The sequence below is a fragment of the Ambystoma mexicanum genome, chromosome 1q, assembly GCF_040938575.1.
Source record: "Ambystoma mexicanum isolate Mex_15411 chromosome 1q, UKY_AmexF1_1, whole genome shotgun sequence".
NCBI lineage: Eukaryota > Metazoa > Chordata > Amphibia > Caudata > Ambystomatidae > Ambystoma > Ambystoma mexicanum.
Genome location: NC_090922.1, coordinates 591,135,074 through 591,158,925, shown reverse-complemented (window position 1 = coordinate 591,158,925; position 23,852 = coordinate 591,135,074). Strand labels below are relative to the sequence as shown.

The window sequence follows — 23,852 nt, the reverse complement described above, 5'->3', positions numbered from 1 at the left end:
ACTACAGTTTGGGAAGGTGGTGTATTTTAACCCATGTCGAGTTAGTTATATTGGCACATTTTGAACCAGGTAGATCCATGCATTTCACTTTGGCTGGAGTGGTGCATTTCAATTAAATAATGATCATGCAGATCCAGGAAGGGTGGTCCATTGCAGTGGTGCATTTCAATCTAGGCTTATCTCCGAGTTTTTGTAAAGGAAATAGGTGTGTCAACATTACCCAGGTGTTGCATGTGACAGAGTTCGGTAATGTGTTCATTCTGACTCTGACTCATTTATAATGTCATCCTGTAGGGAGCGGGGTATTTACTAACTAGTACGTACAAATTGATGCTTATGGTAAGTGATGTAGAATGGTGACCAATACTACGCATCTTGTTATTGTGGTCTTTAGATGCCTAGGTGGATAGTAATATTGGATTCTTGAGTTGGAATGTTCAAGCAACAGACATGAGTTATGTACTGTATTGTGCTATATGCTCCTTGGTGGGGGGCGGCTGGTTTTTTTTAGGGATTCTATGTTCTTGTAAAAGTTAGTTCATGGAGTTTACCGTGGGCAAAGGATAGTATATCTGGTACTCCTTATCATAGAATGATAGTATTTTGGGGAATTGTAATATTTCTGGGCGAGTTTATAATCCAGGAAGTTTGGCATTAGAGACTAGAACAATATTTAGGAGAAAGTGGTGCTCACTGATTGGTGATCCTGGTTTATTGTTTATAAACATGTATTGGTTGGTTTTATTACTTGCAGACGTTATAATGTTGTACTTTATGATAGGTGATGATGAAAAATTAGGGTGGGGACGGGAGGTTTGGTGTTTTATTTAAAGTTAAGTGTTTTGAAATCTCATATTTACTTGTTGCCTTGCTGCTACATCTGTGCAGTGAGCCATCTACTTGTGACCGATACTAGCACCTCCTCCTAGTGGTCTTATGCCCTACTGGGGCATGTGCTCTGTCTTCTATCCTCTCTTTCTTCTGTTCTTTCTTCCGATCCTATTCCTTAACTGTAACTGCATATGTTATACAATGAACCAATATAAGAACTGTAGCATGGGCACTAAAATTGTGAACCATCTAAATATCATCTCATGGAACATTAATGGACTCAATAATGTGGTGAAAAGGACCAAAATATTGTCTCATCTGAGTTCTAACTCATGCGACATTGCTTTTCTCCAGGAGACGCATTTGGTAGATTCTGAGGCTGAGAAACTGAAACGGGGATGGGTAGGAGAAACTTTCTTTTCGATTCATTCATCCAGCAAAAGAGGCATTTTGGTGCTTATTAAAAAGAATCTGCCTATATCGGTCATCGTAAGCAAAGGAGATCAAGAAAGAAGAGTTATTTGTGTATTAGTAAAAGTCCAAGATGTGGACATTCTCCTATGTAATATATATGCACCTAACTTAGATGATCTTATATTCTTTTACAGGGTGGCACAGATGCTTCAAAGTTTCAACGTGAACTCAATTGTGATAGGAGGTGATTTCAATCAGGTGATGGACACAGCATTGGACCGATCAAATGGGGATTACACCGGAACTCCAAATAAATGCAAACGATCCTTGGAGAGTTTGATCAGAGAGTTCAACCTGGCTGACATCTGAAGACTGGAGCACCCGTCTAATAGGGATTATAGTTTTCATTCTCAGTGTCATGATACATATTCTCTGATCGATTTCTTCTTGATCGCTTAACGGGTGACTTTGAGTTGCTATGATACAGCAATTCTAATATTTTAAGGAATGACCAAATCAGGCAAGAGGTGGTAGAGGAAATTGAAAGCTTTATCCAAATCAATAAAACTGATGACATCAAAATTTCGACAGTCTGGGAAGCACTGAAATGCTTTGTCCGTGGAGTGCTGATTTCAAAAACTGGGAAAGAGAGAAAACTGAGGGCAAAAGAAATCCAAAGACTCTTCTGAAGCAAAGCGTCTAGATAATCTGTTTGCAGCAAGCAAGGATGACATAACAAAATCTGAAATGAGAAAAGCTAAATATGAACTGAACAAACTCATTTCCAGCCAGGTTGACTAAGCCCTATTCAGGCATAAGATGAATTACTTTGAGAACGGTGAGAAAGCAGGGAAACTACTGGCGCATAGGCTGAAGGTAACTGAAAGCGATCGCTTTATTACTGCAATCAGAGATTTGAATAACATGTTGGAGACGCAGCAGAAGGGTATTAACAATTTATTCCTTGGCTTTTATGAGAAACTTTATGACTCTGAATTGGCCTGTGAAAAAGCAGAAATGGAGAGTTTCCTTGATTCACATGCTTTCTCTCGTCTGACAACTGATGAGGCGGCAAGCCTTGAAGGAAGAGTGGAATTAGATGATATTCAACAGGCGATTTCAAAGCTGACTATGGGTAAGTTGCCTGGCATAGATGGACTACCTAATGAATTCTATAAAGCCCTCCCATACTCAGCACTGCAGCTTTTGACTGAAGTTTTTAATGATGCGTTTGAATCTGGCTCGCTACCAGATACTATGAGACCTGCATTAATTACGGTATTGAAAAAGAAGAACAGGTCTGCTACCAGGTGCGAAAATTATTGACCTATCAGTCTGATAAATTGCAACTGCAAAATATTGGCTAAAATCTTGGCTATTCGATTGGAAAAGGTTGTTTCAAGTTTGGTACATGAAAATCAAATGGGTTTTGTCTCTGGCAGAGCGGTGGAGGATAACATGAGACACCTGTTATTGACCATTGAGAAAGGACGCAATCAGCATGTTGCCAATGCGGTCATTTCATTAGACGCTGAGAAAGCGTTTGATCGTATGGAGTGGGAATTTTTGTTCGCGTGTCTGGAAAAAATGAACGTTGGGCAAGACTTCTGACACTGGGTTAAACTTTTATACAACAACCCTTCTGCAAGTGTGCTAATGAATGGTCATATTCATCGGGGTACAAGGCAGGGCTGCCCGCTTTCACCTCTCCTGTTCATTTTGTCTATGGAACCACTTGCGGTATGCTTACGAGCTGATGTTAACCTTCAACCTATCATTGGAAATGGCCGAAATAAACTAATTTGGCTATACGCAGATGATTTATTGATTGCCCTTCAGGACCCTGCTGTTGGTGTTCCTTACCTGATGCGAGATATTCAATATTTCTCCTCGATATCAGGCTACAGGATTAATTGGAGTAAAAGCAAAATCCTCCCGATTAATTATCTTTGTCAGCGGCATGCATGTGCTCAATTTCAATTTAGGTGGTGTGCAGAAAAGATGAGATATCTGGGCATCTGGATTGGAGAAGATATAATGAAGCTACCATCAGTAAATTTTGCATGGATCCTCCCAAACTCAAATCAGATTTGGAGAGGTGGGGTCTTTTGAATCTGTCAACCTGGGGCAAAATAAATTGTATAAAGATGAAATTGGCTCCTCGGATAAATTATATCTTATCCATGCTCCCTATCAAGGTACCAGGAAACATTTTCAAGGAGATCAACAGAATTATGCAAAACTTTATTTGGAATGAGAAACCTCCAAGGCTCGCAATTTGGAAACTTCAACTCCCATTGAAACTTGGGGGAATGAACCTGCCTAATTTCTTAGACTACCATTTGTCATTCTCCACTTGTGTAGGGATGCTGACTCAATGAATGAACAGTTTGATCAATCTGAATTCTTGTCATGGGAGTGTGGTGCGGTTTCCCAACTGGACCCTAAAGCCCTGCTGACTACTAGGAGATGTAGATCAAAAAAGGCCAGTGCACTCACTGCGTTCTTGCAAGACTGCTGGTGTGAACTCTCAAGTCGTTTGAGTGCTGATCCCTATTTGCACCCTGATGCTTCCATATGGAATAACCCAGCATTACTGTACCAGGGAAAGACCCTCTTTTGGACTGAATGGTTTGTGGCTGGTATAAATTACTTGAAAGATTTGTTTGAGGGTGGCAATTGGATACCATTCACACAACTTGGTCAGATATATGAGATGGCAGAATGTTTGTTTGCTGAATATAGAAAACTGAAAATTATTATTTCTGCTTGTGTTGAAGTACCACAGTTGAATACTCAGAGTGCTGCCTGGACAGCTTTAGAGGTATGCTTCAGTGCATCACACCCTGCATCTACCATGTACGGAATCATAAAAGCTAATCGAAAAGGAGATCCGAGATTGCCGGCAATTTGGGCGGAGGAGTTAGGGGAAAACATTGACTTGAGGTGTTGGCTTAGGTGCTGTGATAACACTCGATTGATGAGTTTGGATTGGGGCCTTAGAGCCTCTCAAACGAAATTACTATTTAGAGCCTATTGGACACCTGAAAAGTTGTTCAAGAGACAACTTTTGGACTGCGATCCTTGCTGGAAGTGTAAGTACTCAAGAGGTTTCCCCGGTCACTTGATTTGGTCATGTCCCAAAACGATGCAGTTTTGGGAAAGGATTTGTGAAAGGTTAAGTTTAGTCCTAAACACTGCGATTCCCATGAATGCTTCTTTATTAGGTTTGGGCGATATCTCTTTGCTGGATGAAATTGACTTTGGCAGGAAAGTATGGTTACTGCGCGCATGCATGGTTGCTAAAAAAATAATATTGAGGTCCTGGAAATCAAGTAGTTCCTTTAATATTGATGGCTGGGTGGAGGAGCTACTTCCTGTTTCAACGTATGAAAAAGCCATTTACAAAAACACAGATGAAATTGACACATTTTGGGACATTTGGAGCTGTTTTCTTGACGTTTATGGATGAAGCCGAACTTTAATTTGAGAACTTTACACCTCTAGCTTTAATTACTATTGATGTGTATAACTATTTATTGGTTTATGTAATGGGTTTGTAATATTGTTGTGTTTGCTGCATGATTTATTTCAAATCTAATTTTCAGTCATGGGCTTCAATGCTCTCTTTCTTTTTCCTTTCTTCTTTGTCTTCTTCTTCCCTTCTCTATTCTTTCTCTTCTATTTGTTATTCGAAATTAGTCTATGATGAATTACTTAATGTGTTCTGACTTTGGTTGATTGTGTGCATATTTGGTAGATTAACGCTATGTTGAATTCTTATTTGTTCTTATGAAATAAACATTTTGAATCACAATCTTGGTGAGGTAGTTCATTTCACAGTCCGTAAATGGCGGTAAACTCCTGTCCAGGTGGGGTGGTACATTTTAGTGCGATTGGGATGGCAATTAACGGTGGGCAGGACGGCACATTTCAGTGCACGTGCAGTGTTTCATTTCACTTCAGGGAACACATTATCAAAGAATTGAATCGGGAGAAAGAACTGAGCAAATGCACTCGGCACCAGTTTTGCTGCTTAGGTGATATGGAATGGAACAAACAGGCTTCATCCCAATACGTATTGTCTAAAAACATTTACACTAGATTGAAAATGAATCAGACAGATGTTTCAACTATGTTTGCTGTGCAACATAAAAATAAATGTTTTTATTACATTACGTTATGTGCTGGGGAGAAAACATAATTAGCACCCCGCAAGGGGGCGCTGGCCCATCAGGATGCTCGGAACGTGGGCTGTAATGTATGGTAAATGCCCACATTCCGAGCTCCGTGAATGCTGCTAGCCAGCGGACCCTTTACTCTCCCCCTGCCTCCTAGTACCTGTATAGTTTCCTAGGCAGCTGCTAAGAGTGTGTATTTGTCTTTTTTTTTTTTTTTAAAGAAACCTACTTGTGCTGCGCGGTGCCGGGCTGCGCAGTGTTTTCTTTCCCAAGTCAGTTTTCAATGCTGCTGACATCAGTCATCAACACTGAAAACGAACTTAGGAATCGTGACGCATGACCAAGCAGCAAAGGTAAGTTTCTTTAAAAAAGACACACCATTAGCATCCATTAGGAAACTATATGGGTGCTAATGGTGATATGCGGCGCAGGGCATATCACCATATTAAAACCTTTTTAGATAATATGGACAGGCGCAAGCCCTGTTTGCTCCATATCCTATTATACAAGCAGCAACACTGGCGCTGTATTACTTTGCTTCTTTTCTTTGCCCAAGGGTAAAGTACAGATAATCTGGCCCAGGTAGGTTTGTGTAATCCCATATGGATGAATTCATGTATTTCAATCAGGCCGGAACAGTGCAGTTCAGTCTTCGCCAGGTCAAGAATCGGAAGATATAAGCAGTAGTTTAAAGCATCTACTCGGTATCAGAATGACAAAGTGAACAAGAGCCACCCCATGGCAACTGGAAGTGTTCCGCAAACTTAAATTCCAAATGACGTACAAACTAGGGCTTTTTTGTCCAATACAAATTACCCATAATGCTTAAATGTCTTCTGTAGGTTTCCAAATGCACCATAGTATGCATTCGGAAATACAGTGTTAATGCTGCATGTATATGGCTCAAGTTGGCCTAGGACCTCAAAAGTCGCTCTTTGGAGCTACAGGCATTCTACTAACCAGACTCCTCTAGACTCTGAGAAAAAGTTAAAAAAAAAACCCTAGCAATGTCAACCCTTGTGGGTGGTGTGTTCTGGAAGGGTAGGCGAGTACATATCTGCTTGGTGAGGATGGCGTATCTGGAGCAATGGCACTTTCCATACAGGGTAGGGTGGAGCCCGGGCGCCATATAAGAACTTGTGTTAAGAATATTTTACTTCCTATTTTAGAAAGATGGGCATGAAAGTATTTTTAGGTAGAGTTCTCAAGCCCAAGCGGTGTATATTTATGTAAGTAAAAATACATTTTGATTTTAAAAAACAGGCATGTTCTTGTAATCCAAGCCTTCTGTGTCGCGAGCAAATCCTGTAAATGAAAAACAGCATGTTTATGGTCTAGGCCATCGGGCAGCACTTAGCGCAGGTCGGGTGCTATTCATGCCACTGGTCTGGGCGCCTCAACTGTGCAGGGCAAGAGCCAGCAAGGGTCCGAGACATGCATACCTGCTTCTCCCTAGCTATCTTTCTTGTGTGTAATGCTGGTTTTAGAGAATACAATAGGCAGGCATGATTTTTCTTTGGAGCTCTGGGTTCAGCGTTTCAATCTAGTGGCGTGGCCCATTTCAGACAAAAGTGTGACACGCTACAGGGCACAGAGAGAAGTAGTAATTCTGTCAGGGGTTGTGGTTCATTGTATCAGGCGGTCATGGAGAATCCAAGTTTGGTGCAATGATGGGTTTAAGTTAGTTCTGGGGTGGGTGCATTTTAGCAGTGGTGCTAATCAGTTTGTTGGGCAGGCGCATTTCATCTGGTTGGGTGCTTTTGAGACCGGATGCAATGCTAGATGCCAATCCACTGAAGTACACAATTAATACAGTTAGGTGTGGCCCCACAGTCCAAATAGGATGACGTCTTGCGTTTGTGGTGCAGTGAGGCGTTTTATCTTGGGGAAGCACTACATTGCATTCCTTCTTTTCACCTCAAAATTAATATTTTCCCCATACAAGTTACTGACCTTTAAAGAAAACATTTCATACAAAATAAGTGTTAGCCAGGAAAAGAAAAAGTGGGTTTGAATTTAGGGCAGGAACATCAGCTACAGCAATCTGTGGAGAGCTGCTAACTCTAGGGCAGAGCGGTTTAGCCGGCAAAGTCAGAAAAAGGTGAGTCACAACAGCCCAAAAAGCAAGTAACACACCACCATTACATTTCATACTTCATATCCTGTGTATTATGCTGCGAGCAGTGTTTTGAATTAGTTAACATTTTCTGTGCACAAAAATGCAAACGATGACCATTTATGATGAAACGTAGATCACTGCGGAGCACCAGCATTGTTTCAAATAATTTGGGACGGCAGACTTCATTTATTCTTTAAAAATGTAAAGCAAGGAATCTTTAATAAACACATTTTAAATTGTAGTGTGCCGCTTCTCATATTTTCCAAATATGTACTGGGAGTTGGGTAACTTTTCGAGTGATAAAAAGTAATTCAACTGCCAGTCATTTATTTCAGGCAATTGTGTTCCATGTCACAATGTATGTGCATTTTGTCAATGCACGGATGATGTGTAGGGAAACAAGCTAATGTTTAATTTTCTGAAAAACAAAAACCCACCGACATACATTGGAAAGAAGTGGTGAGTCTAATAAGAGAAAAACACATCTGTGATTGTGGACCATCTTTCAGAAATGTCTGTCCCAAATCTGTTAGTTGTTTTGGTCAATGAAGATCCCAAACGAAATAGAGGGTGGGGTGCCCTACGTAGGTAGTATTGTGACGCGGGACCCCGTTCACCTTCAGGCCCTGCAGATAACATACAGGAAAAATGCCTTTCAAATATGCGACCTCGGGGAAAGGAAAGGAAATACAAAACCATGAGGAATCTTTTTTGGTGTTGTTTATAACGAAATAACAGGAGCAAAGACTATGTGCAAATGCCGGAAAATACATATAAAAAGGGGTGGGGAGAAGCTACACTATAGATGTCATGACTAAACACAGAGCATAATCATGTATGATCTTAATACATTCAGCACCATCATTCGGCAGCCTGTGGTACTGTAATTTGAAAATACAGCAAGTAACCGACACTGCAATTCCGCTATTAAGAAGGAACCCATGCAGAGCTGTACTTGTTTCGAACTGCACAAGCGGGTGAGAGCATGGCAATTTTGACAGTCTGCTTGTCGTCCATACCCCGGAGGATAATTCAAGGCCGTCAAGAAATATTTATAGGATCAGTGACCCAGAAAAGCAGGTATTTGTTGACTTCTGCTTTCGCCACAGGGGAGTACTGCTGGGTCTGGGAGGATACAGAAGCAGCAGCTCCCTGCAGAAAGAACAACATAGCAGAGTACAAGTGGTAAATGCACACGAGTGGATGGCGTCTGCCTACTTTTTACAAATAGTGACACGTTCCCAGATGGAAGTGTTGAGACCTGGAATCCGAAAAGGGGACAATCGCCCTTTTAATTGAGCCAAGGGCTGACACAGTCATATACCTTTAAGGGTCAGCGTTACATGCAGCGTGACCGTTTGATGAAGGGGGAATGGTCGCCATGGGCACTGCTCCTCCCATATTTGACTGCCGGTGACCAGGCCCTTTTTGCCCACTTCTTGATTTTATCGATGATGCAATGTCATCTGTCTTACTGCCTGTGACAGGCCCAAAGCCTTGGAAATACTTAGAAGTCAGCAAAGTTTGTATTGAACACAAAAAATTCATAGTTACTCACTGCAGTGACTAACGTACTCTTAGTTCATAGTCTCCTTTCCTCCATACTATATTGGCGTCCCTCGCGAGCGATGGGAGACGGAGCCTTTTTCATCAGAAAAATCTTCTTCCCCTTTAAATTTAGAGGTGTGTGGGGGCGCAGCCCTAGGAGCATGCGCTCGCCTGACTCCACCCACTGGCGCCACTCCTCAGTCCCCATTGACGCGTCGTTAATATGCAACATTGGCTAATGACACCAGTATTATATTAGGGAGGAGGATGGTGGGACGTATGGAGGAAAGGGGACTATGGACTATGGGGACCTTAGTCACTACGTTGAGTAACTATTAATTACTCTTACGTCCCGTTCCCTTTCCTCCATACTATATGGGAGATTATAACTGAGTGTAGCCCCAGGGTGGAGAGGAGACCCTCCTTAAGAAAACAGTTTTCTCAGAACCGCTGCCCGAAAGCTGCGTCTGACCTTGAGGTGACGTCCAGACAGTAGTGCTTGCACAAAGCAGAGGGTTTGGACTAGGTGGCCGCCCTCATGATGACCCACCACCTCATACTGCGTTGGAAGGCAATAGTAGTGCTCTTAGCCCTGATAGCATGGGCATGCAGATTGGCCAGAACCGGCCTGTGCTGCCCCTTATAGGCCTCCTTGATGGCCGCGACCATCCACCTAGAGATGGAGGCCTTGGAAGCCTGATAACCTGGTCATGCCCCTCCGAAGGTTACAAAAAGGGCATACGACTTGCGAAAATCCATGGTCCTGTCAAAGTAATACTTCAGAGCGCGTCTGACATCAAGGCGATGCAAGACTCTCTGAGGTTCATCCTTTGGATCGGAGAAGAAGTAGGTAGAAAAATCTCCTCGTTAAGGTGGATGGGACCTCGGGTAGGAAAGCAGGGTGCGTCCGGAGGACCACCTTATCTTTGTAAAAAGTGGTGTAGGGCTCTGAGGCCATGAGGGTCTGAATCTCGCTGACCCTGCGAGCTGAGGTGAGGCCCACGAGCAGAGCTGTCTTTATGGTAGCCAATCTGATGTCAGCGGATGCCACTGGCTCGAATGGTTTGTGGGCCAATGCGCCCAATACCACATTGAAGTCCCAGACTGGGTGAGGCCTCTTTACGGGCGGATATAGTCTGTGGAGGCCCACCAGGTGCCGCTTCAACACAGGGTTAGAGACCCTCCTCTGAATTCCTGTAGGCCCCTTTGGCTGCCAGGTAGGTGCGGCATGTGTCCACTCGCAATCCGGAGTGTGCGAGGTGTGCCAAAAAGGAGAGGACATCATCCAAAGAGCACTTGAGCGGGTCGATCAACTTAGAGCTGGCCCAATGACATAATCTAGACCATTTGCTCTTGTATTGGCTCCTAGTAGCTTTGCTTCTGGCGCCCTGAATGATGTCCATGTTAGCCTGCGACAGGTTCAAGTGTTTCAGAGTGACTTGCTCGGGAACCACGCTGCGAGGGCTAGTTTGTTAGCAGTAGGTTGGAGAACCTTGCCCCCTGCTGTGTCAGGAGAAGAGCTGGGGCCAACGTTAGGTGAATGGGAGGCCTGTCCAATAGGCTGAGCAGCTCGAAGAACTATGGTCTCGCTGCCACCAGGGAGCTATCAAAATGAAGCTTATGTGACACGATTGCTTTATCATGCAGATCACCCTGTGGACCAGGGGGGTGGGCGGGAAGGCGTATGCCCACATGTAGTTCCATTGTAGGTGGAATGCATCACCCAGGGAGCCAGGGCCCTGCCCCTGCCAGGAGGTGAACTGCTGGCATTTGTTGTTGTCGTGGGAGGCAAACAGATCCACTTGGGGATGCCCCCATCTGAGGAAGATTTCCTCCAGAACCAGGTTGTTCAATTGCCACTTGTAACTGTCCGCCCCCAGTCTGCTGAGTCTGGGGGTGGGCAGCAATGAGGTAGATGTGCTCCAGGGCCCATTCCCACATGCTGATAGCAAGGTTGCAAGGTGGAGGGGATCTGGTACCTCCCTGCTTGTTCACATGTTACATGCTGGTGGAGTTGTCCGTCTGGATAAGTACCGTCTTGCCCTGTATGAGAGGGAGGGAGGCTTTGAGGGCCAGCCATATGGCCTTCAACTCTAGCCAGTTCATGTGGGACTCCTGCTTCTGCCGGGTCCAGACTCCATGGACACTGTGGTCGTCCAGAGTGGCTCCCCAGCCTTCCAGACAGGAGTCCGTTGTGACGGTGACCTGAGGGAGAGGCTGTTGGAAGGGCTTGCTCAGCTGTAGGTTAAGGTCCGCGGACCACCAAAGGAGGTCCGGGCGGAGAGACGTGGGAATGTCCACAGGCTCTGATTGTGAGCCCCTCTCCTAATTCCAGGAAGCTGCGAATTTCCGCTTCAGTCTCCTCATCAAGAGTCTCGTGTGGGGTACGGCCAGAAGGACTGCCGCCATAATGCCCAGTAGGTGCTGGCACCACCAGGCCTGGGTCACAGTCCTGGAGAGGAAGTGAGTCGTAGTTCTCTTGATGGCTGGGATCTTGTCCTCTGAAGGGAGCCGGTATCCCAGATCAGACCCAAGAAAGTCAGCTCCTGCGTGGGTTGCAGCCGAGACTTTTTGAGATTGATAGTAAACCCCAGGTTGTGGAGTGTGTTCATAAGCGCGGAAGAGGTGTGAAGAACCGCCTCCGGAGATGAGGCCCAGACGAGCCAGTTGTCCAGTATGGGTAGATGTGGTGGCCCTGGGACCTGAGGAGAGCTGCCACCGCATTCATCAGTCTGGTGAATATTCCTGGGGGCTGAGTTGAGGCCAAAGGGTAGAACCTTGTACTGGAAATGGCAGACAATGATCCTGAAGCACAGAAAGGACTGATGCGGTTGCCAAATCGGGACGTGTAGATACGCGTCCTTCAGATCCAGGGAGCACATCCAGTCTCCCCTGTTTAGTGTCTCCGCAATAAGAGCTGGCGTAACCATCTTGAATTTTTGTAGAGGTATGGAGAGGCTGAGGGTGTAAAGGCCAAACACAACTCTCAGGCCAGCCTGGTTTTTCTTCTGTATGGCGAAAATCCTGGAATAGAAGCCCAATCCTCTCTGGGAGGCTGGGACTTCTTCCACTGCCTGGCTCTCTACGAGCGACCGGGCTTCCACCAACATAGTTGCTGTCCCAATCTGTGGCAGAGGAGGGGAGGAGAGGGAGGGACCGGTAGGCAGTACCCTGTGGAGACTACAGATAGGATCTAGGGGTCCGAAATATTTTGGCACCAAAATTGCAAGTGGGAGGCAAGCCTGCCCCCCACCGGAGACACGTGGACCTGGAAGGGCGTGTCATGCCTTTTTACCCTTTGAGGCTGCTGAGGAGGAGGGGGATTGGAAAAACCCCTTGCCTCCCTCCCTTTTGTTGTTTCCTCCGATGCTGACTCAGGGAGCGGTTATGTTGTCTGGACCCCTGTTCCTGGAAGCCTCGGAACCCTCCAGACACCCGCCCCTTGTCGGAGCGTGGATTGGACTGGGTGTACGCCTTGGGCGTGGCCTTCGTAAGAATAGATAAAAACTTAAATGTCTGTGAGCTGTTCTTCTTTTTATCTAATTCTTCATCCGTGGACGAGTGGAAGAGGTCACTACCCTCGAATGGAACGTCCAATATGCGTCCCTGGACGTCCGGGTTGAACTTAGTAGCCCAGAGCCAGGCCATCCTTCTCATGTCCGTGGCGATGCAGATGGCCTGGCCAGAGGTATCGATATGGGCCACTGAGGACTCTATGATGTTGGACGCAACCAGCCTGCCCCCTCGTAGTCCTGCTTTGAAGCAAGTCTGGCTTTGGGGCGGGAGTTCCAGGAGGAAGTCCGCAAGTCTTTGGTTAGTAGCTGCCAGAATAGCATCAGCGTTGGCTAGACGCAGGTGCATGGAGGCGTTGGAGTACAGCTTTTTCCCATACACCTTGAAGATCGTCTCCTCCTTGCCTTGGAACACTGAGGACGAGGTGGCCGAAGACGACTGAGGCTTTGAATAGAGTGTGGTGATCACCGAGGAGTGCGGCTGCGGATGAGCCGAAAGCAAGAGTGTATCCCCCTCTAGCTGCCTGTACTTGGCGTCGAGGCGCTGATTGACAGGTTGGGCCGAGTGCGGCTTGAGCCACCCCTGTTTGGCCAGGGCGACAACGTCCTTCTGCATCGGCATCCCCGTCTTGGAGGGGGGCCTTAGCGTGAGGACTTCTGCCAGGAGTCCCTCCTCGGGCTGCTCAACTTCGGGCTGAGGAAGCCTGCCAGGTGTTCGTGGAAGGCCCTCCATGACGGTTACGTGTCAGGGTCCTCCTTCTTGTCTGTGTCCACCTGGGTGCTCAGAGGATCCAGAACTGGTGGACTGGGCGCCGTGGGCTGCGGAGTGACAACCGCAGCCTGTGGAACCGCCTGTACTGCCGGAGGCATGGGAGCCAGAGCAGGAGCCGGCAAAGGAGGCGCGGGCAGCGCTGAGGCCTGAGGCACCGGAGCCATTGGAGGAATGACTAAAGGTGCCAGTGGGGTGACCTGAGGGAGCATGTCCCCGATAGCATCCTAAAGGATGGACCCCATCTGGGGTGTTCGCATCAGCGCCAGAAATCTTTCGAAGAACTTGTCTTCGGAGGCTGAGGAGGTGGCAGGAGATATTGACGCTGGGGCCAGGGCACACTCTGTCTGGGATACAGGGGGAACCTGCCCTGCGCTGCTGATGGATAAGCTGTAGGCCACGTACCTGGTTGATCAGAGTCCCACCTTGTAACTTGTTCTGCTAGAGGAGGTATCGGACAAGCGGCCATTTTGTCTGGCACAGCAGCCATTTTGTCATGCTGTGTGCCACGTGCCGGAGTCGTGGTGCCTGGCTCGCTGGAACTAGCCCTGTCCAAGACGCTTGATGTTGGAGCGTAAGGCCTATCCGGCACCTCAGGCCGGGGCCTGGAAGGTGTAATGCCCTTGGCAGAACTGCCAGTAGTGCTGCGTGATTGCGCCCCCTAGGATATGATGTTGGGGCGTTGCTCCTCGGGAGCAACCCCAGTATAAAAATCTTGCGGTCCCTCAGCACCGATACCGGAAGGATCAGGAGACCCCTCGGCTAGACGGCTGGACTAGCCTCGGTACGTGCGCTGGTACTAGAACCTGACAGGTCCCTCCCGGTCAGGCACTTCTTCGGAAAGGAGTCGCCCTTGTGGGGTGCTATGGTGAATAGAGGCCTTGTCTTTGGCCTCAAACGAAGTTCGACAAAGTCCTTGAGGTCCTTCGGAAGCGACGACTGGAAGAGCTCTCTCCACCTAGCTAGTCTGTTTTTCAGTGCCCGAGGTGTCAAGGAATCGCACGCGGAGCAACCTTCCCAGCCGTGGTCGGGGCCAAGGCAGCAGAGGCAAAGGGCGTGGGGGTCTGTTGTGGGGAAGAGCCCCTCGCAGGCTGGACACCTGCTGAAGCCTGTTGAAGTCGACATGTGCCGGGGAGGAGCATAGCGTCGGTGGACCAAGTATCTAGAAGCAACAAGAAAAGACAATATAGATGAATAGCCGGGGAAGAGCGCATGGTATTACATGGCCGAAGCCAAACCCAAGAGTGCTGGTGAAATCGGCCCTTTCCCGTCGATGCGGAAAAGGAGGGCGCAGTCAGGCGAGCGCATGCTCCCAAGGCTGCCCCGCGCGCCTCTAAATTTAAAGGGTAAGAAGTATGGAGGAAAAGGGACGGGACGTAAGAGTAAGGCAAGGAAGAGTAAGAAATTCAAACAGTAGGGTGGCCTAAAAGATATTTGGATGAACAAAATATGAGGAAATGCAGTAATGATGCAGAGAAGAGTCAGTGCAAGGTGGTTGAGGAGACTAGGAAAAGTAAAACAATATAGGAAGGCGAAACACAGGCCCACTACACCCCACCCACAACATTATAACAACAAGACGGCACCGTTCCGTCCTGTTGGCCTAAATAATTTGAAGTGATGGGGTAATGAGAGGCAAAACAAGGGCATAATAACTCACTAACATTGATAATGTTACAATTTATTGGTCATTTGAATGATTTCTTTTTACTGATTTAACGAGCCAACTCCCTATCATCTGTAATACATGATGATAAATGTGCAAAATAATAAGGAAAGGGAATTTTATAATTGTCCTTTTGAAACTATCTGCGATATAAAAGGGATAAAAACTAAAAGAAACACAAATGACTTGGTTGTTCTGTTTATTCCTTATTTTGCATGACCATCTGTTTTTTAAGTGACAAGTGAACAGGATTACATAGTGAGGAGTGTTTCATGATCATTGCTCTAACTATATTTAGATTAATGTACAGATAACACACCCAAAATTCCCTTAAAAGAAATATGACAAATAATAATTACCTAAATGCTATAACATATAGGATTATTGTTATCTGATGGGTGGATGCGCTACACTTAGGATGCAAATAGTTTTCCTAAAAGGATGTTCCCTTGAAACGCTGTAGTCCATGTTACGGCATGAATCTCAATGTTCTTCAAAAAAGCATCTGTAATTTTGATTTAGCATTTTGGATCCGTCCAATTTAATGTAATTGTTGATATTGGTCAATTTTATTAGAACAATACTTCGTGAAAGTGCAAGGCTGTTATGAACTGCTGATGCAAGCGCTATCTAAACAATCTCAATGTTCTTCAAAAGAGCATCTGTAATTTTGATTTAGCATTTTGGATCCGTCCAATTTAATGTAATTGTTGATATTGGTCAATTTTATTAGAACAATACTTAGTGAAAGTGCAAGGCTGTTATGAACTGCTGATGCAAGCGCTGTCTAATGTAACTGGACAATCAAAATTGTATAGCTTCTATGACTGCCAAGCAGTGGTTTGGATAATAGCCAATTTGTTAGTAATGGAAATGTTATTAGAGGAGTTCCTACGCCGCTGTTTCCTATTTGGTAACCTGGCTTTGTTAAATTGATATATGTACCCTTGGCCACAGCACTGCACGTTAGAATGCTGGCCTTCGGTCATCTTGTTTTGCCATATTGGAAATGAGTTTACCTATGTATCATTTGTCAAAATATTATGATCAAAAGATTATAACACCTGATTTGGGGAATGTTTACCAAAATGTTTGTTATCTTTATGCCATTTTCTCTTTCTAGTGTGTGATGATTTGAAAAAGGGATCTGGTTATAGAACTCAAAGACATTAGTTAATTATGTTTCTATATACAGCACGATATCTAATATTTAAATGAAGTACCCTATTGATCTTAAATTATATACATCAAGTATTTACCATATTTCTTCCATTCATCAGATTAATACTTTTAAACGTTTGGACTCATGGACTCATTGCTTTGTTTTCATGTTGTGTGGGTAGGGTGATCAGGTTTCATATATCTGCAGACGCATAGGTTACCATGGTTGCCAAATCAGAATATTCATGGTACAAATGGAAGAGACAGAAAGAACTTAATGTACTGTTGGACCAGACAGATGACTGAATTTCTTCAATGCTATTTTCCTTGCATAAAAGATAGTAGTAATTTTAATATGGAAATCCTGGAGTAGGAGCCCAATCCTCACTGGGAGGCTGGGACTTCTTCCACAGCCTCACTCTCGACGAGCGACCGAATTTCCGCCAACAGAGTTGCTGTCCCAATCTGTGGGAGTGGAGGGGAGGAGGGAGGAGAAGAAGGGATCGGTAGGTGGTACCCTGTGGATGCTACAGATAGGATCCAGGGGTCCGTGAACTTCTGATGTCAAAACTGTGCATCGATACGACTGGGTGTACGCCTTGGGCATGGCCTTCATAAGGATAAAGATTCACAGTTTGCAAACTGTTTTTCTTGTTAACTAGCTCCTCATCGGTGGTGGAGTGAAAGGTCTCAACCCTCAAATGGAAGGTCCAATATGCGTTCCTGGACGTCTGGGTTGAATTTAGTAGCCCAAAACCAGGCCGTCCTTCTCGTGTCCATGGCGATGTATATGCCCCGGCCAGAGGTGTCAATGTGGCCCACAGTGGACTCCATGATGTCTTGTGCCACCAGTTTAGCCTCTGCCAGTCTTGAATTGAAATGTACCTGTCTCTGCGCCGGAAGATCCGGAAGGAAGTCGGCTATTTCCCGCCAAAGCCTCTGGTTAACGGCTGCCAGCATGGCATCTGCGTTGGATTGACCAAGGTGCAAGAGGCATTGAAATAGAGCTTTCTGCAAGCCTCCAAGATCTTCTCCTCCTTGCCTAACAGCACCGAGGACGAGGTGGCCGAGGACGACTGAGGCTTTGAGTAGAGTGGCGGTGCAGCGATCACCGAAGAGTGTGGTGCGCCGACAGCAAGAGTGGATCCCCCTCCATTTGCCTATACTTGGCGTTGAGACGACGATTGACAGGCTGGGTCGAGTGGGGCTTAAGCCACCCCTTCTTGGACAAAGCGACAACGTCGTTCTGCATCGGGATCTCCGTTCTAGCTGCGGGGCGTAGAGTGAGGTCCTCGGCCAGGACTCCCGCCTCCAGTTATTCGACCTCAGGTTGGGGAAGCCGCAAGTACTGTGCCAAACCTGCAAGGAGCCGTTCGTGGAAGGCTGTTAGGAAAGATTTCCATTTCATGTGTAATTTTCCCTCCAGTTGTGAACCCCCCAACTTTTTGCTGATGTTTAACACCATAGTCTGACTTTACCAGAGGAGCCCAGCCTTCTGCTGCACTCTTCTGGGCTTTTCGCTCACTTCTTATGGGGAAACAAACATGCCCTTAAGACAGTCAGTACTGGGAGACTTTGTTTCCCTTAGTCCTTTCCAATGTTGCAACTTTTCTGCAACATGTAACAAGTGTACAATGTACCTTCCAGTACAGTACACTTGGGTCTATTGGTCATTTCCAAAGGGCCGAGATACTCTCAAAGGATTTTTTAGGAGAAGTGCAGATGTGCCCTGGACAGGGCTGGTGGCAGCTTATCATTTCGGATATTTTTTACCCTTTCCTGCCAGGTAAACTGTGATTACCGCGTTTGGCACGAATATGTGGCCTGGCTCCGAAATGGCCAAGCCACGAGGTTCTTTTTCCTGTCCTTTGTCCATCTTGCCCCTTCACCTTTGCCAGGTCAAGCCGACCCGGGCCAATCCTTATTAGGGCATGCATTCTCCCACGAAACGCCAAGCTTTCGCTGGCTTCTACATGCCTTGTGTGTGTGCCTCCAGGATGTGGGCTGGAACTTCTGGTTCCAATTCACATCCTGGGTGCCAGAGTCTGGAGTGTTGTGAATGCCTGGGAGCACCGTGGTCCGTGATTGGTCCATGTATGGTATGCCTGTATGTGAGCAGATCTCCCATTGGGTCCTCTTCGTTTTGGCGCGAAGGATTCTGGATAAGAGAAGGCCCCAAACACCCATAACATGTCGATCTCTGGAGTCCTCACTGAACGAAGGATAGGATCCAAGTATCCTGAAACTAAGAGGATGAGTCGAGGAACTGCTGGTGACCCGCTGGAAGGTTTGGCACCCTGAGCCTGCTGTCGTTCTGTGGGACCCCCCTGCATTTGGTCATCCTAGGTCTGCGAAGACCCTTCGACCCATTGGAATAGTGGGACCAACTATTCTCGGCACCTTCAACAAATCCTGCAAGTAAGCCTTCACGGAAGTGTCCCTGGGCCAACCAGTGGGCTGACCAGTTTACGCAGACTCTTTGTCCTGATACCGCTGCCGTTTCGAGGAGAACCCTCGAAACTTGGTATATCGCTAGCTCTGTGTTCACAGCACCCTCACACCGAATTTCACACACTTGGTGTTTCCAGGTCTGAAGTGAGATGAGTGCGCCCGTACCGGAGTATACGCGGTTACTGTGTCGCCCAGCCGTGATGACACCTTTGCATGTGTGCTGCATTTGTGCCCCTCCTGCCCCTGAAGCCTGCTGCAGTGAAACTGGTCTGATCCATCCACCAGGAGCGGAGAAATCGCCACTGTCCCGTTTGGGAATCATCGCTGTATCTTCGTCGCTGAAAGCCGGAGAGCCGCCAAATTGCCGCACTTGAACCTGCAACCGAAGTGGACTTGACTGCCGAAGTTTGGTCCGGAGTGCGCTGGGGGTCGGTGAGTAATTGCAACCCTAACCAGTGGCCCCTAGCGCCTTGATCCATTTTTATGCATGAGTGGCCCCTGGGGGCCCCTCTCCTTTCCACTGCCAGTGCCTACTAGCATTTTGGGTCCATAACTGCATTCAGAAAGTGTGCCTAATAGCATCTTGATTAGACAATTGCATTTAGAAAGTGTGCCTACTAGCATTTTGGTAACCTTTAGAAAGTGTGCCTAATAGCATTTGGGTGGACAATTGCATTTAGAAAGTGTGCCTATTAGCATTAGGGTGGACAATTGCATTCAGAAAGTGTGCCTAATAGCATTTTGGGTGGATAACCGCATTTAGAAAGTGTGCCTAATAGCATTTGGATGGATAACTGCATTTAGAAAGTGTGCCTAATAGCATATTGGGTGGGTAACCGCATTCAGAAAGTATGCCTAATAGCATCTTGATTAGACAATTGCATTTAGAAAGTGTGCCTAATAGCATTTTGGGTGGGTAACCGCATTCAGAAAGTGTGCCTAATAGCATCTTGACTAGACAATTGCATTTAGAAAGTGTACCTAATAGCATTTTGGGTAGGTAACCGCATTCAGAAAGTGTGCCTAATAGCATCTTGATTAGACAATTGCATTTAGAAAGTGTGCCTAATACCATTTTGGGTGGGTAACCGCACTTAGATTGTGTGCCTAATAGCATTTGGGTGGACAATTGCATTTAGAAAGTGTGCCTACTAGCATTTTGGGTCCATAACTGCATTCAGAAAGTGTGCCTAATAGCATCTTGATTAGACAATTGCATTTAGAAAGTGTGCCTATTAGCATTTGGGTGGACAATTGCATTTAGAAAGTGTGCCTACTAGCATTTTGGTAACCTTTAGAAAGTGTGCCTAATAGCATTTGGGTGGACAATTGCATTTAGAAAGTGTGCCTATTAGCATTTGGGTGGACAATTGCATTTAGAAAGTGTGCCTATTAGCATTAGGGTGGACAATTGCATTCAGAAAGTGTGCCTAATAGCATTTTTGGTGGATAACCGCATTTAGAAAGTGTGCCTAATAGCATTTGGATGGATAACTGCATTTAGAAAGTGTGCCTAATAGCATATTGGGTGGGTAACCGCATTCAGAAAGTGTGCCTAATAGCATCTTGATTAGACAATTGCATTTAGAAAGTGTGCCTAATACCATTTTGGGTGGGTAACCGCACTTAGATTGTGTGCCTAATAGCATTTGGGGGGAGAACTTCATTTAGAAAGTGTGCCTAATAGCATTTGGGTGGACAATTGCATTTAGAAAGTGTGCCCAATAGCATTTTGGGTGGATAACCACACTTAGATTGTGTGCCTAATAGCATTTGGGTGGATAACTGCATTTAGAAAGTGTGCCTAATAGCATTTTGGGTGGATAACCGCATTTAGAAAGTGTGCCTAATAGCATTTGGGTGGATAACTGCATTTAGAAAGTGTGCCTAATAGCATTTGGGTGGATAACAGCATTTAGAAAGTGTGCCTAATAGCATTTGGGTGGATAACTGCATTTAGAAAGTTTGCCTAATAGCATTTGGGTGGATAACTGCATTTAGAAATTGTGCCTAATAGCAATTAGGTGGATAACTGCATTTAGAAAGTGTGCCTATTAGCATTTTGGGTACATAACTGCATTCAGAAAGTGTGCCTAATAGCATCTTGATTAGACAATTGCATTTAGAAAATGTGCCTAATAGCATTTGGGTGGATAACTGCATTTAGAAAGTGTGCCTAATAGCATTTGGGTGGATAACTGCATTTAGAAAGTGTGCCTAATAGCATTTGGGTGGATAACAGCATTTAGAAAGTGTGCCTAATAGCATTTGGGTGGATAACTGCATTTAGAAAGTGTGCCTATTAGCATTTTGGGTCCATAACCGCATTCATAAAGTGTGCCTAATAGCATCTTGATTAGACAATTGCATTTAGAAAGTGTGCCTAATAGCATTTTGGGTGGGTAACCCCTTTTTTTGAAAGTGTGCCTAATAGCATCTTGATTAGACAATTGCATTTAGAAAGTGTGCCTAATAGCATTTTGGGTGGGTAACCGCTTTTTTGAAAGTGTGCCTAATAGCATTTTGGGTGGGTAACCGCATTCAGAAAGTGTGCCTAATAGCATCTTGATTAGACAATTGCATTTAGAAAGTGTGCCTAATAGCATTTGGGTGGATAACTGCATTTAGAAAGTGTGCCTAATAGCATTTGGGTGGATAACTGCATTTAGAAAGTGTGCCTAATAGCATTTGGGTGGATAACAGCATTTAGAAAGTGTGCCTAATAGCATTTGGGTGGATAACTGCATTTAGAAAGTGTGCCTATTAGCATTTTGGGTCCATAACCGCATTCAGAAAGTGTGCCTAATAGCATCTTGATTAGACAATTGCATTTAGAAAGTGTGCCTAATAGCATTTTGGGTGGGTAACCCCTTTTTTTTAAAGTGTGCCTAATAGCATCTTGATTAGACAATTGCATTTAGAAAGTGTGCCTAATAGCATTTTGGGTGGGTAACCGCTTTTTTGAAAGTGTGCCTAATAGCATTTTGGGTGGGTAACCGCATTCAGAAAGTGTGCCTAATAGCATCTTGATTAGACAATTGCCTTTAGAAAGTGTGCCTAGTAGCATTTTGGGTCCATAATTGCATTCAGAAAGTGTGCCTAATAGCATTTTGGGTGGATAACCGCATTTAGATTGTGTGCCTAATAGCATATTTGTAGGAAAACTGATTTTGTAAAGTGTGCTTAATAGCATAGTTGTGGAGAAACTGAATTTAGAAAATGTGCCCAATAGCTTATTTGTAGGAAAATTGAATTTGTAAAGTGTGCCTAATAGCATAGTTGTGGAGAATCTCAATTTAGAAAGTGTGCCTAATAGCATATTTGTGGAGAATCTCAATTTAGAAAGTGTGCCTAATAGCATATTTGTGGGAAAACTGACTTTTTGGGAAAATTGAATTTGCATAGTGTGCTGAACAGCATAGTTGTGAAGAAATTGAATTTAGAAAGTGTGCCGAATAGCATAGTTGCGAGAAATTGAATTTAGGAAGTGTGCCGAATAGCATAGTTGTGAGAAATTGCATTTAGGAAGTGTGCCTAATAGCATATTTGTGGGAAAACTGATTTTGTAAAGTGGGATCAATAGCATAGTTGTGCAAAGTCGCATTTAGAAGTGTGCCCAATACCCTCCGTGTACAAAGTCGATTCTTGAAGTGTCAAAGCTACATCTAGAAGTGTGCCCAATTTCCTCCCTGTCCAAAGTTTAACCTGAAGTGTGCCCGGCACCATCTCTGTACAAAGTCTAATCTAAAAACTAAACCTACCCAGTAGCACCTCCTAGCTTAACCATGAGCACTCCCATACCACGAAGGTCCACCGGATCCGACCAATGGGCACCACCAGCCCCTTCCACCCAACCCCACCTCTTGTCACCACCTCCAACCTTCCAACCCTCCACCCCATCTCACTCCCTTCCCCTCACCAAACACCAAGCCAGAGGCGCACAATGGCGTGCCACCCACCCCAAGACCACCACTCCTACGAACCACCCCGATCAGCCTACCATAATCACACACCCTCCTCACACAACCCTGCCAAATACACCCAGCCCGGCAACCATCCAACCATCATCCCCCCCAGCTACACCCACCTCCATCCGGCCACAACCACACGCCTTCCTTTCCCTAAAAACTGCACGCCTAGCCCTAGCAAGAACAGAAGCCTCATGCCTCTCGCCCTCCGACCCCCCTACCCTCACGCACTCACCACTCACAACAAAGACACGAAAAAGGAAACGTACCTGGTCCCCCTCAATCTCCCACCACTCATCCCCTCTCCTGTCTCGATCCACCACCCTAGCCCCCCTTTCTCCACTCTCACCCTACGCCTCACCCAGCTTGAAACCCCTCTTCCTCGATTTCTCACCACCCGCTGCTGAAACTCTTTACCCAACACACCCCACCTTAAAATCCCCTAGACCAAACCGCAACAGACCAACCCATATACTCACCCACTCCAGCTCAATACCCAACACTTCCTCCGCCCGCCCACTCTTCCCATCATCCATCAACCACTGCACCCCTCTGGCAGCCCTCTCTCCACCCTCCCCCCCGCTCTCACCCATCTCGGCAACTCCCACATCGACCTCTCCTACCGAAGTGAAGTGCATACTAGTCAACGCCCGATCCGTAGCAAAAAACAGACACAGCATCTATGACCTCCTCGCTTCTGACAAACCTGACCTGGTTTTCATTACCGAAACCTGGCTCTCTGACGACTTCGCCCCTATAGCCAACGAAGCGTTCCCCCCAGACTACTCCCTCATCCCTCTGAACCGTCCCTCTAGAGGAGGTGGAATAGCATTCGCATTTAAAATTCACCTCCACGCCTCAATCATCGACAACAAACCAGCCATCCCTTCCTGCGAATCACTCCTAGTTAAACTATCGCTCTCCCCCTCACTCTCCCACAGCTCTCTATTAATTTACAGACCCCCTGGCTACGACAGACAATTCTCAAACAACCTCTGCGACTCTACTTCTGCACTCCAACTAAACCATCCCAACCTCACCCTTGTGGGAGATTTCAACATATGGTTCGACATCCCAGCCAACCCTATGACACACTCTCTTGTTGACGGCCTAGACGCAATCAACCTCCATCCCCACATAAACGGCCCAACCCACCATAAAGGACACACTCTAGATGCCATCTTCACCTCCCACAACCAGATTCACCTAAATCCCCCAATCCCTATCATCTG

The 23,852-nt window shown here is 45.9% G+C and overlaps 1 protein-coding gene across 5 annotated transcripts in view; it reads right to left on the bottom strand.

Annotated features, from left to right (window-relative positions):
• The window catches only part of RABGAP1L (RAB GTPase activating protein 1 like), a 3,056,406-nt gene that overhangs the window by 16,205 nt on the left and 3,016,349 nt on the right, over window positions 1-23,852 (bottom strand). The gene's annotated exons all lie outside the window — the stretch shown is intronic.